At 42.0% G+C, this 12,023-nt stretch overlaps 1 protein-coding gene across 2 annotated transcripts in view; it reads left to right on the top strand.

Moving 5' to 3' along the window:
* The window catches only part of MFHAS1 (multifunctional ROCO family signaling regulator 1), a 98,226-nt gene that overhangs the window by 36,051 nt on the left and 50,152 nt on the right, over positions 1–12,023 (top strand). The window lies entirely within an intron of this gene.

The following is a 12,023-nucleotide window of genomic DNA, read 5'->3' as shown; positions in this document are numbered from 1 at the left end:
TATATACCACATCTTCTTGATCCATTCATCTGTTGATGGACATCTAGGTTCTTTCCATAGTTTGGCTATTGTGGACATTGCTGCTATAAACATTCGGGTGCACGTGCCCCTTTGGATCACTACGTTTGTATCTTTAGGGTAAATACCCAGTAGTGCAATTGCTGGGTCATAGGGCAGTTCTATTTTCAACATTTTGAGGAACCTCCATGCTGTTTTCCAGAGTGGTTGCACCAGCTTGCATTCCCACCAACAGTGTAGGAGGGTTCCCCTTTCTCCGCATCCTCGCCAGCATCTGTCCTTTCCTGACTTGTTGATTTTAGCCATTCTGACTGGGGTGAGGTGATATCTCATTGTGGGTTTGATTTGTATTTCCCTGATGCTGAGTGATATGGAGCACTTTTTCATGTGTCTGTTGGCCATCTGGATGTCTTCTTTGCAGAAATGTCTGTTCATGTCCTCTGCCCATTTCTTGATTGGATTATTTGTTCTTTGGGTGTGATACTTTTTTTTTTTAAATTAATCTCTTTACTCAATGTGGGGCTCGAACCTAACAATGCCAAGGTCAAGAGTTGCATGCTCTGCCAAAGGGGCCAGCCAGGGGCCCCGATATAAGGGATTTTTTGTTTGTTTTGGTTTTCAGTTTTGTTTTTTTTTTAATCTATTAAGTGAAGATACAGAAAACTCTTGCAAGAGTGAGGGGGTTCCTGGGGTGCCTGGGTGGCTCAGTGGGTTAAGCCTCTGCCTTCGGCTCAGGTCATGATCCCAGGGTTCTGGGATCGAGCCCCATATCAGACTCTCTTCTCGGCAGGGAGCCTGCTTCCCCCTCTCCCTGCCTACCTCTCTGCCTACTTGTGATCTCTTTCTCTCTTTCAAATAAATAAATAAATAAATATATATATATATATATATATATATATATATATATATATATAATCTTTAAAAAGAAAAAAGAGTGAGAGGGATCCCAACAGTGTTGCCCCCGATACAAGTTTTGATGTGTGTGTATACCCATGAAACCATCACCACAATCAAGATAATGAACATGCTTATCACCCCAAAAGGCATAATCATTTTAATACAGTAATTGTGGTATCACATCATCAATTTAAGTAGAATAGACCTCGTCTGTAGCTCTAGTCCCAATAAATAGTTCAATATTGAATCTTTCTTCATCTCCAAAACTGGATGGGCCATTTAGAATTTTCTTATATCTCAAAAGGTAATAAAAAATGGGGTGAAGAAAAGCACTTTGATTTATTTATGTTTAAATGACACAGAGACATCAGAGTCTTCCTTCAGTGTATATGAGCTAAATCTCTTGCATAGAGCTGTTGTACACAGCAAAGAGGAGAATGTGTGTGAAAGTGCATCACCATGCCTGGCCCATTGTAGGCACTCACTAGACCATTTCCTTCTTTCCCTTCCTGGTTCCTTAGTCACCCCCTGTCCCCCTTCCAGTTGGTGTCCAGGTGGGTCAAAGGTTGGATCAAAGGTTGTCGGGCTTGGAGGGAGGGAACTGACCCAGAGCAGTGTTAGGCATTTTGCTTGGTGCAGCTCAAGTATCTGGGTCATCTTGGTTTTTCTCAATTTGTTTAAAGAAAGTTTTACCAAAAGTTGGTGTTGCTGGATTATTGGTGACGTCGTGCACATATCAGTAAGTGGAGCAGAGGAGCAGATGGTACTGGCTAACTAGAGAGCAGCACTTCCTTTAGGTTTTAGGCAGCTTTTAAAATTACTTTGTAAATGTCACACTTTGTTAGGTTAACAGAGTTAAAAGTCATATATATTTATCAAGGTCACAAAACAGAAGACCGATTAATTTTGAACTCATTTTTTTTAAAGATTTTATTTTAATTTTTATTATTTTTAAAGATTTTATTTATTTATTGGACAGAGAAAGAGACAGCGAGAGAGGGAACACAAGCAGGGGGAGTGGGAGAGGTAGAAGCAGTCTTCCCGCCCGAGGGCAGGGCTCCATCCCAAGACCCTGGGATCACGATCTGAGTCAAAAGCAGATGCTTAATGACTGAGCCACCCAGGTGCCCCTAAGAGATTTTATTTTTAAATAATCTCTACACCTGATGTGGGACTTGAACCTACAACCCAAGATCCGGAGTAGCATGCTCCACCGACTGAGCCAGCCAAGGCCCCTGAATTCATTTTTAATTAAAATTATTCTTAGAATTAATTTCATTATTTTAATTAATTTCACTTGTCAGTTATTTGTACTCATTTTTGTTTTTAATTTATATGCATGTTACTTGTGTTATCTATATACTACTTATGTATATATATGTTATATACAAACTTTTTTAAAAGATTTTATCTATTTATTTGACAGAGATCTCAATTTGGGGGAGAGGCAGGCAGAGAGAGAGAGAGAGAGAGAGAGAGAGGAGGAAGCAGGCTCCCCACTGAGCAGAGAGGCTGATGTGGGGCTCCATCCTAGGACCCTGGGATCATGACCTGAGCTGAAGGCAGAGGCTTTAACCCACTGAGCCACCCAGGCACCCCAAACATATATATGTTTTTATTTGAACATTACTTATTGAATGTGGTTGAGATGACTAGATTATTTGTAGCTAAATAAGAGGAAGAAGAAAGTACCCTTAGGTACTAGAAAGTACCCTTAGGTACTCTAGAAAACTGACTTGTTTATTCAAGTCAGCAAAAGTTGGCATATTTTGGCTTGCAAGGAATCTCATCATGGAGTCAGAGATTTGAAAGGGATATTAAATTAGAAGTAAACCTATCCTAACCAATGAACGTTAAGTTGACTCTTTAATAGTTAATTAGTGGGGCCACCTCTGGAATCAAATCTTTCACAAACTTTCTGTTTAAATTTGAATTTAATGCAGTCCGCCCCCCACCCCCAACCATGCCTACTTTGTTTAATGGCCTTTGTTTAATTTGTTTTTGGCTTTTAAAAAATAAAATTTTTTTTTAAAAAGAATTTGGCAGTGCTTTCCAAAATGTTTCCTTCTGCACTGCCTCCAAAACAAAATTACAAACAGGTTGACTTTTTTGGAGGCGTGGGGGGGTGCGGAATGCATTATGAAATCATGTAAATGTGTGTGGTTTGAATGAGTTCTAAGGTTGGACCTTGAAAGCTGAGACTTTGAATATACTTCTTTTTCTTCACCGCCTAGAGAGTGATGCCAGCTGTTAGGAAAGTGTAGCAACAGAACCTGCAGAGCCACCCGCGTGCAGTACCCAGGGAGTGCCCATAAGAGGGGCCCTGGCCGCTAGGGTTGCAACCTCGAAGGCCTCATCCAGGAGCTCATCAGTTTACTGGACATCATGGCATCTCTGCTATGCGCCGTGACAACGCCACATGCTGGGGATGCACAGATGAATGGGCTGGGGACAAAAGGCCAGTTTTATTTTTTAAAGTGTTAGTATTTTTTAACACCGAGACATGAGACCTTGTGAGTAACATGGCATTAAGCTAATTACCCAGTTGTGTTGGAACTATTGTCTTAGATATGTTCTAGGTTTTCCACCAGTGGACCCCAAAGCCTTACCTAATGCATCTGGCAGCCGTCATGTCCTCTTTTCCGTAGTCCAAGGCAATTCCAGCAGGAAATAGGTACACACCACCTGTTTCTCAGCTTTTATGCTTTCTTTTCACCTTCTTGTTGCTTTTTCTCAAGGGGAAATGAAGTAGCCCTTCATAAGTAGGTTCAGGGGCCTGAAGGCTGGAGGCATGTCTGTGCCAGGCTGGGCAGGGGCCGCCTGCCAGAGCACCATTAAGAGAGAATCACGTGGCCAGGCCATTCCAGCACAGTCCTTGCTTGACCTCACCTGACCTTCCACTCTCTCCCTTGCCCAACTCCCTTGGCTGCTGGCGCCAAAAAAAGACCTCAAGATATAAAAGGGAGAGTTAATTTTCCCAATATGGGCCCCCCAATCTTACTTCCAGAGCTGTGTACATGAGTTGTGTGGGGGGAGTCCCTCATTTCAGCAGAGGTGGCGAAGACCATCCTCTAAATTGTACCTAAAACAGGCAGACCGTGCTAACTCAAAGCATACGAGTCATGATGATTATTTGGCATTGTAAATAACTCGGTTTATTTGTTTATCTTTCTTTCTCAGATACCATGGCCAGTATGCTCTGAGTCCTTTTAGATTAGCTCCACACTAACCTGCTTCAGATGCAAGGAATGGCAGAAAGCCTAACGAATGTTCTTCACAATCGTTGAGGTTTTTGGTTTACACATGAAGATGATGTGGCATCGGTACAGTTCTTTTCCTTATCCAGATGACCCTTACTGAGCACCTGCTGTATGCAAGCCCCTTCCCCCATGCTTTCATATGGGTTCCTTTGAAGTTACCAACATAGCTCTCTGAGTTTTAAGCAATTCCTGGAAGTTTCCGAAATTTCAGCCAGCTTGGGGATTACTTCTTAACGCTGTAGGTAATACTCCTGAAGGAGGAATGCTGGGTGATGTCCCACTGCAGGGGAAGAACACTTGGAACGCTTAAGCAAGTTCCTGAATCAGGATGATAGAGTCTATAGAATATAGAGAATTCTAGAATAAAACAATTCTAATTCTAATTCTAAAACAATTCAGTATTTCTTTTTATTAGGAAGGGTAGATAATTAATTGGTGTGCTGCATTAGGATTTAGTGGCTCCTTTACCTGTGTTTTTCAAAGTACCTGGTAAGTGCCTGTAATCCTTCGTCCTAACCTTGTTCTTGTTCAGGTCTGGTTCTCACCGGACAGTGAGCTCCTGGAGGACAGATACCATATCTTTTTTTTTTTTTTTTTAAGATTTTATTTATTTATTTGACAGAGAGATCACAAGTAGGCAGAGAGGGAGAGAGAGAGGAGGAAGCAGGCTCCCCGCTGAGCGGAGAGCCCAACGCGGGACTCGATCCCAGGACCCTGAGATCATGACCTGAGCTGAAGGCAGCGGCTTAACCCACTGAGCCACCCAGGTGCCCCCAGATACCATATCTTACTCATCATTGTTCTCCAGAGCCTAGTGCGATGGTAGGACTGTCAGATAGTATAAGGATGGGCAGTTGAATTTGATTTTCAGATAAATAACAGCTAGTTTGATTCTGAATATGTCCCATATATTCACATATCAATAAACTTGAGTTTTATATAAACAACAAATAATTTTTTAAGATAACTATGTCCCTGGCCATATTCAGATTTAACTGGTAATCCTGTATTTTTATTTGCTACATCTGACAGCCCTCTATAATGTCCATTACTTAGAAACTATTTTTTTTTTTTTAATCTAAACGGTAAAATTCTACAATGTCCACAGCTAAGGCAAATCAAGGTGTTCAGGGGTACTGGTCATGTCCATGAAAAGTAGGATGGAAATTGCAAATAAGAGTAATTACCCCCTTTACAAGTTGTATTAGTGCAGATGGACCATTTCACCTGCAACAACTAGATAGCCTTGATTATAGAAATATGTAGCGAGGACCCGAATTAAAGGATTGGCTCGTGTTCCTTGCCTTCCGTGAGCCAGGCACTCTCAATCCAAGTTTCTTATGTTCCCAAGCCGCCATCTTGGGAGATCATGCCTGTGGCCAGATGAAGTAGTTGTCTGGGATTATGGAACCGGGGCTGCGTCAGGGACTGTTCCCCTTCTCCCTTTCTGCTTTTCTGTTCCTCTCATTGCTGGTCTCCAGCACCCAGCTTCCTTCCTGAGAGGTGAGCAGGGACAGGCAGGAAGGGAGGTGGTCATCTCTTGAGCTAGAGGAGGTCAGAGCAGAGTATGACGGTGCTGGGTATTTTAAACCTCCAGATTTTTGCGGCGTGTGTGAGTATGTGTGTATGGGTCAGTGTATATACAGAGTGTGCATAAGCCTTCATGTCAGCATGCGTGAATGATAATCTCCTCATTTTCCTGGTAGAGAAATGGAGCAGGTAGGCGTGAAATCAGGGGCTTCAGAGCAGAGACACAGGCTGATTCGAATGTGGTTGCTGCTGAGACTAGAATCAGGAGCTCCTGCCTCCTTTGGGGAATACTTTTTTTTTTAGGCCATCTTCCCATCCACAAAGGAAGACTCTGAAATAGGTCTGGGTATTAATGGTTTTTTGTGGAAATGTAAACAGTCCTGACCTTAAATATTTGGAAGTGAGGACTCATGCCTTTCTCCCAGAATATAAATTTGACTCAGTTAAGTCTAAAAACAATTGCAGCCTAATATAAGAAACCATTTAGCCGACTTTGTCCAGATGTCAGCCAAATTAGAGCTTTGCAGGGTGGGGTGTATTCTGTTGGCTGCACTCTGTTAGGGAAAGCAAAAATAGAAAGCTTTCTCTAGACTTGAGAACCAAATCAATGTATGGGCATTAAGAGCATCAGTGGCAAATGGCCACGGAAGTCGGAATCTCAGCCTTAAGAGAGGGCATGCTGGTGTCCTGAGAACACAGAATTTGCAAAGCAACAAAGTGCCACCAGTGGTTCTGAAGCTGTCGAAAGCAGCAGATACTGGATAGAATCCCTAGTCGGGCTAATCACACGTGTAATGTGCCAGGCAGTGAGGCCACCTCAGCTCTCTGGAGGAGGATTCCTGGTAGGGGGCTGGCTCCCTTGAGAGGAAGCTGGCATCCCACCCCCAGTACAGCCCTTTGTAGGGATGCACTCGATGCCGGGGAATTTACACTCCAGCTTCAGTTGTGCCCAGAGAAAATATTTATTCTCCATCTCCAAGGCCTTACTGAGCATGGAGGGCACGGTGATTGTTCTTGAAGTCTTACCCATGCCAGAAAACCTTGTTCACTGGAGGCATCAAAACTTCCTCTTTTCCATGTGCCTTAGTTTAACATCATTGGTAGTGTTTTGCTCAGATTAACTTCCCGTGTTTGTTTTTATTTTAAGCCTATTCTTTGGTTAAAGTGTTACTTCGTGAATGGAAGGAGAAAAATAAAGCAAGGGAAGGGGTATAATATGGAAGAATAGAGTTTCTCGTTTCTGTTCCTGTTCTGCAACTACAGATAAGTACTGTAAGCTTGTTATTCCCTGGTTGTTGAACAAGACACTGAAACTGCATTTTATAGTACTACATGGTGTATTTAACTTGGTTAAACAGCCAAGCAAATCAGTCGTTTAGCCTAGACTGCAACTCCACAGGCACTTTGAGAGCCTGTCTTGCAGCATCCAGACCTTCCTTCCTGCGGCCGTCTGCAGCGATCCGTGCACTCATGGAGCAGGAGTTTTGCTAACTGTTCATCGTGTGTTGTCTGAGGCCCAGTGTCCTCCTCACCTGCCAGGGTTCTTTTCATTGCAATGACAGAAACTTTGCAAATATTAAGGACCAGAAATACTAAGGATACTAAGCATCAGTGTTTGGGATCAGACGATAAACTGAGTTCCTGTGCCTCACACCCAAATCTCAGTCATTGCACAAATGCAACGGGCAGCTTCTTTGGGAATCCCTAAAATAAGCAGAGCTTAATTGGGAAAACACACTTTGGTGTTTTTTTTTGTTTGTTTGTTTGTTTGTTTTTAAAGATTTTATTTATTTATTTGACAGAGAGAAATCACAAGTAGACGGAGAGGCAGGCAGAGAGAGAGAGAGGGAAGCAGACTCCCTGCTGAGCAGAGAGCCCGATGCAGGACTCAATCCCAGGACCCCGAGATCATGACCTGAGCTGAAGGCAGCGGCTTAACCCACTGAGCCACCCAGGCGCCCACACACTTTGGATGTGTAATTTTTGTAATTCATCTGGCTCTGGATTTTTCTCCTAAGCCCTTGAGGCAGATTTCATTCAGTTCATAGCCCTAGGTGAGATTCTGTATTATGAAGCTTCTCCAAGGAGAAGCTGATGGGCTAAACAGGCCACGAGTTCCCAGAGCAGTAAAACCATCCACGGAGCTGTTGGAGTGTATCTAGGACTTGCTAGAAGAGGGAGTTGCTAGGTGGGAAGTGGAACAAAGAACAGCTCTGCTGAGGGGCGCCTGGCTGGTGCAGTCAGTTCATCACCTGATCTTATTTCAGCTCGGGTCATAATCTCAGGGTCATGAGATCGAGCCCCAGTAAGGGCTCCACACTCATGTTCGCTCTTTCAAGTGAATAAATAAATCTTTAAAAAATCACAATAAAAAAAAGAAAAGTTCTGTTGAGATTACACTAGCAGTGAAGGGTTAGGTGGGTTAATGGATGGTGTGGTGGCCTGGGAATTCAGGGACCTCAGGTATTATTTCTACATATAAACTCTGATTTTGGACATTTCCACGCTCAGGTCCTGCCAGTTAATCTTCAATCTAAGATGCTGGATTAAGTGACCTCTCAAGTCTCTTCCGGTTTAAAATTCTGCTCTCACATGGAAACACACTATCAGGAAAATGTCAGTGCCAAAGTCTCTAATACGGGAAGTATTTTCAGGTTCTAGCTCAGTGAGAGTTACTTTTGCTATCAACATTTTATAAAAGTTACTTTTGCTCTTAACATTTTTATAAAAGTTACTTTTGCTATTAACATTTTTTATAAATGTTACTTTTGCTATCAACATTTTCTAAAAGTTACTTTGCTATTAACATTTTTATAAAAGTTTACTTTTACTGTTAACATTTTATAAAAAGTTGGAAATTATTAGTGTGTGTGGTCACACCCATGTTAACGTTGTTTGTATTTCAGTTAATGAAAGAGAACTTGAAGTGACTATTAACATTTACTAAGGGCTGTAGCTGAGGGTTGGTGGTTTATAAGGGCAAACTCGTGTAATAGTGAGCCATGGCCACTGGGTTGAAAAGTTTACAATTGGATTTTTTTTGTTTTTGTAGCCTCAAACCTGATCAAAGGTAGATGATTCTTATAAAATTATCTTCATTAGAACAGGCATAATATTGGCCATCACTGTTGCTCAGGGTGAAGATTTCAAAGTGTTAGGTTTCTGTATTTTAAATTCCTTTGATTTTCTAAAAGTTTCTACCTAATCCTGAGAAAGTCTAGTGGCCTGACTGCTTTCTGTCTCAGAGTATTTAAGGAAAGTACATTTTCTCAAAATGGAATTTTCCCTGGGTCATACCAGGCAACTAGGGCTTTGAGCCATAAATTATCTCCCAGGGTTTGGTTCCCTTTGAGAGAAAGGGAAAGGAGATAACTTTTGCTCTTGCTGGAAAGTAAAGCTTATCTACCCCTACCTATTTGTGATTTAAAGAAAAGAGTAGTGTATTTATACAAAAGCATAGGTCCCTTGACCACAGTAAAGCAGCTATTTAGGCTGTACATTTTGTGTCCAAGAGACAGAATGTATTTTCAGGCCCCAGGAGGCTCTTTTGGTGCCAGACCCAGGCTGAGGATACAAATGTGCAACTGAGTATACACCTTTATAATAACCTCACATTCTTCTCATTGACATAGTATGTGTGTGTATATACATAGATAAGTGTGTGTACATATGTATATGTATTACATATATGTGTATGTGTGTATATATAATATACATACTAACATACATATATACACCGTATGTATATTGCTAATATAACACAATATATATGATGTTACTATGTAGTTTTATGTTACTAAATATTATATTGCTATTTAGTAAAGTATCTTACTATTCTTTTTTTTTTTTTTAAGATTTTATTTATTTGACAGAGATTACAAGTAGGCAGAGAGGCAGGCAGAGAGAGGGGGAGAAGCAGGCTCCCTGCTGAGCAGAGAGCCCCATGTGGGGCTCGATCCCAGGACCCTGAGATCGTGACCTGAGCTGAAGGCAGAGGCTTAAACCACTGAGCCACCCAGGTGCCCCGTATCTTACTATTTTTATATTATTTTGTCATTTTTTAAAAAAGATTCTTTATTTATTCATTTGAGAGCCCTCTCAAATGAATAAATTTGACAGAGAAAAAAATGAGAGAGAGAGAGTACAAGCAGGGGGAGCAGCAGAAGGAGAAGGAGAAGCAGACTCCCACTGAGGTGGGAGCCTGACACGGGGCTTGATCCCAGGACCCAGAGATCATGACCTGAGTCGAAGGCAGACGCTTAACTGACTGAGCCACCCAGGCGCCCCTATATTACTTTGTCATTATGGTACTATATGTTACCAACTAGAATATACCTACGCATGTGTATGTAGAGATACAACCTACGCATATACGTATGTGGCTGGCTCGGTGAAGGAATGAAAGTCTGTGACCTGCCCACTTTCACAGTGTTTTCAGAGAGCTCTACTTCCCTGTGTACTTTTACCCACGGTGTGTGGGGTGGCGTAGTAAGTGCGATAAGCAATTTAAGAGGAAAGTAGGTTTAATGGATGTTTGGAATCAGAGGTAAACCTCCTTCCCACCCTTCAGGGAAAAAAGAGAAGTTGTTTGATTTAACCACTTTTTTGCAGACCAATCTTGTGTGTGGAAGCCAACATTCCATTGTGTTTGCTAGAAGGAGCTGTGTGGACATTTAATTCTTTGCATTAGGTGGCCTGTGGGCTAGTAGCTTGCTATAGTCGGCTGTGTTTTTCAGTCATTTGGGGTTTTGTTGTTGTTGTGTTTGTTTTTTTAACCTAAAACAAAAATCCTTATGTAAGGGCAGAAAAGCTTTTCCAGTTTTCTCCTGAATGGTTTACTTGCTGTTTAGAAATGATTATCCAGCTCTGCTGCAAGTCAGACCGCTGGCCTTGATCTCATGGAGTATTTTAATATTTCAGTTTCAAGTTTAATAATGGGAGGATTTTGAGTTCCCCATGAGTTCTGTTTGCTGATATATTTGTGTCTCGAGATCGAGAAGGAAGTGAAATTGGATGACTCTTATTTTTAAGCCTGACTGGCTCTTTAGAAAATGACAGGGGAGTCACTCCCTCAAAATGGCTAACATGTTGAGCTGTGCAAATTGGGGTCATAATCCTTTCTTTGAAGAAGGGGAGGAATGCTATTAGGATAAATGTGCTGGAAATCATTAAAGATGAGAGTACAGTGGGACACAAGTGGCCATCCCAGGCCATTTGCCGTCGGGTGGGACACCCTCTGTGTCCCTCTGCATGGAAAGACCCAGAAGTGGAGGGATTAGCCGTTGCCCTGCTGGGCCGCCTGTGTGTGAAACCACAGACCCTGGGTGAGTTTCCAAGGTGCAGTTACCTTGGTGTCTAGCTGATGCTTTGTCTTTTCTCACCTCTGATCACAGCAGGGCAGAAGACAGGCCAAAATCTGGGGCGGGGGGTGGGGGGGTGGCTTGCGTACCCGTTTGTGCCTACTCACGCTGTACCAAATATACTCCCCCTCCCAGTGGCTGCCGATTTTTTTTCTTAAGCATGAATGTGGTGGGAAATTGCGGATATGCAGCTATACGGGGTGGACCAAGTATCAGTGATACGAAGCAGAGTGATGTGCCTTTAGATGACTGCTATCTGACGTGGTTGAGAATGGAAATATTCCTTTCATCCTTTATGATAAGGCAGAATTTGAATCAATTCATGATTTCTGAAGGCCTGGAATGTGTAGGGAATTTTCAGCAAAGTTGTCTTATATACATGCAATGAGATGTCTTCATTCAGGTAGTTAATACATGATGATTTTAAACCTGGGTGGTTTTTATTTCTTAGTATGTAACTGCTGCTTGCTTATCAACAATGAATTTCTGTTCTATTTCATATTTCTATATTTTAAGTAAATCCTTTCTACTTCTGAGAATCTTTATCTCTCAAGACTAGTTTATTGGAAACAGAAACTGAAAATCCTGTGGCTGCCCCTTCCAGGGACAATAAAATATATTTATTGTCCATGCATAAGTAGGAAGGGAGAAAATAAAAGACCTTTGTAATCTCACCAACTCCATGAGAGTTGAGAGGCCAGTGGCAGGTTTTGAGCTGAGACTATTTTAAATTAAATATTTTTAAAAGACCCTAGAGGTTGTATGGGGATAGGCAACGGTAAATGCAAGGAGGTGAGGTAGGACTTTTGCAGTAGTCCAGGCAAGAGATAGTGGTACCTTGGTCTACATACTAGCCAACGAGCTGGTAAGACGTGGTCGTAGTCTAGCTCTGTTTGGAAAATAGAGTGAAAGGGTTTGTTGATGGTTTGGCCCTGGGTTATGAGAGAAAGCAGCAAAG

This window comes from Mustela lutreola, chromosome 18, assembly GCF_030435805.1.
Source record: "Mustela lutreola isolate mMusLut2 chromosome 18, mMusLut2.pri, whole genome shotgun sequence".
Taxonomy (NCBI): Eukaryota; Metazoa; Chordata; class Mammalia; order Carnivora; family Mustelidae; genus Mustela; species Mustela lutreola.
Note: the sequence above shows the minus strand (reverse complement) of the source record. Positions and strands in the feature narration are given on the sequence as shown.